Here is a 2,500-nt window from a genome sequence, read left to right on the forward strand (position 1 = left end):
CGTGCGTCCTAAAGCAAGCCTGAAGTACGTGGTTGGCGGTCTCCACGGCCTGGCACCCCGCGCGGCATCTGGTGTCCGCCTCCCGCCCGCGACTGCGCCGTGCCTTCGTAGGGAAGGCGTTGATGCGGGCGCGGAGGGCGTCGATGTATTCACGCCCAGATAGCAGGCGACTGGTGTCGGCGACCCACTGATGTTGGCCACTGACGGCGGCAGAAGATGACAGCGCCGCACCGTCAATGGCGATGTGTAGGCGCGCCGCCCACATTTCCCCAACCTGCGTTGACGATTTGAGGAGGTGGCCCTCCCACATTAGGTGGCGCTCCAGCACCTCGATCTCACGCTGCACCTCCTCCATGCCTGCACCGTCGCAGGCTGGCCCTATCTTCTTCAGCGCCAGGAGACGGGACCGACGGAGGGTTGGACCCATCCATCGGCAAGATGGAATGCCGAGGCCCCCCTGGGCAACAGGAGCGTGGAAGTATCCCAGGGGGGTGTCCGCCGGAAGGCGGAACCATCTCCTGACGGCGGCCCGGATGGTGACGTCGGCCGACTTCAATGCACCCACCCGGGTGCGGCTGAGGGCCAGCCCGTGGTACAGGCCAGGGAGAAGTACGTTGGTGAGAGCGTGGAGGCGCTGTTGCGGCTTCAGCGGAGCTCGGGAGATGACGTCAAGCTGCTCCACCAGGTGGCGACGTGGGTTGAAGACACAGCGACCCGCCGTGGAAAATTGCAGCCCCAGGTACCGGAAGGTTTCACCCCTTAAGAGAGTCATAGTTACTCCCGCCGTTTACCCGCGCTTGCTTGAATTTCTTCACGTTGACATTCAGAGCACTGGGCAGAAATCACATTGCGTCAACACCCGCTAGGGCCATCGCAATGCTTTGTTTTAATTAGACAGTCGGATTCCCCCAGTCCGTGCCAGTTCTGAGTTGATCGTTGAATGGCGGCCGAAGAGAATCCGCGCACCCGCGCGCCCCCGGAGGAGCACGCTAAGGCGGACGCGGCCTCGCAGCAAGGAAGATCCGTGGGAGGCCAAGGCACGGGACCGAGCTCGGATCCTGCACGCAGGTTGAAGCACCGGGGCGCGAACGCCGCGCAGGCGCGCGCATCCTGCACCGCCGGCCAGCACGAGGCCGACCAACGGCGAGAGCAGACCACGCCCGCGCTAAACGCCCGCACTTACCGGCACCCCTACGGCACTCACCTCGCCCAGGCCCGGCACGTTAGCGCTGACCCACTTCCCGACCAAGCCCGACACGCCCCGATCCTCAGAGCCAATCCTTATCCCGAAGTTACGGATCCAATTTGCCGACTTCCCTTACCTACATTATTCTATCGACTAGAGGCTCTTCACCTTGGAGACCTGCTGCGGATATGGGTACGAACCGGCGCGACACCTCCACGTGGCCCTCTCCCGGATTTTCAAGGTCCGAGGGGAAGATCGGGACACCGCCGCAACTGCGGTGCTCTTCGCGTTCCAAACCCTATCTCCCTGCTAGAGGATTCCAGGGAACTCGAACGCTCATGCAGAAAAGAAAACTCTTCCCCGATCTCCCGACGGCGTCTCCGGGTCCTTTTGGGTTACCCCGACGAGCATCTCTAAAAGAGGGGCCCGACTTGTATCGGTTCCGCTGCCGGGTTCCGGAATAGGAACCGGATTCCCTTTCGCCCAACGGGGGCCAGCACAAAGTGCATCATGCTATGACGGCCCCCATCAACATCGGATTTCTCCTAGGGCTTAGGATCGACTGACTCGTGTGCAACGGCTGTTCACACGAAACCCTTCTCCGCGTCAGCCCTCCAGGGCCTCGCTGGAGTATTTGCTACTACCACCAAGATCTGCACCGACGGCGGCTCCAGGCAGGCTCACGCCCAGACCCTTCTGCGCCCACCGCCGCGACCCTCCTACTCGTCAGGGCTTCGCGGCCGGCCGCAAGGACCGGCCATGACTGCCAGACTGACGGCCGAGTATAGGCACGACGCTTCAGCGCCATCCATTTTCAGGGCTAGTTGCTTCGGCAGGTGAGTTGTTACACACTCCTTAGCGGATTCCGACTTCCATGGCCACCGTCCTGCTGTCTTAAGCAACCAACGCCTTTCATGGTTTCCCATGAGCGTCGATTCGGGCGCCTTAACTCGGCGTTTGGTTCATCCCACAGCGCCAGTTCTGCTTACCAAAAGTGGCCCACTTGGCACTCCGATCCGAGTCGTTTGCTCGCGGCTTCAGCATATCAAGCAAGCCGGAGATCTCACCCATTTAAAGTTTGAGAATAGGTTGAGGTCGTTTCGGCCCCAAGGCCTCTAATCATTCGCTTTACCGGATGAGACTCGTACGAGCACCAGCTATCCTGAGGGAAACTTCGGAGGGAACCAGCTACTAGATGGTTCGATTAGTCTTTCGCCCCTATACCCAGCTCCGACGATCGATTTGCACGTCAGAATCGCTACGGACCTCCATCAGGGTTTCCCCTGACTTCGTCCTGGCCAGGCATAGTTCACC

At 60.9% G+C, this 2,500-nt stretch overlaps 1 pseudogene; it reads right to left on the reverse strand.

Moving 5' to 3' along the window:
• Positions 1 to 2,500, reverse strand: part of LOC126435618 (large subunit ribosomal RNA) — a 5,730-nt pseudogene that overhangs the window by 2,087 nt on the left and 1,143 nt on the right.

The sequence above is a fragment of the Schistocerca serialis genome, unplaced genomic scaffold, assembly GCF_023864345.2.
Source record: "Schistocerca serialis cubense isolate TAMUIC-IGC-003099 unplaced genomic scaffold, iqSchSeri2.2 HiC_scaffold_1212, whole genome shotgun sequence".
NCBI lineage: Eukaryota > Metazoa > Arthropoda > Insecta > Orthoptera > Acrididae > Schistocerca > Schistocerca serialis.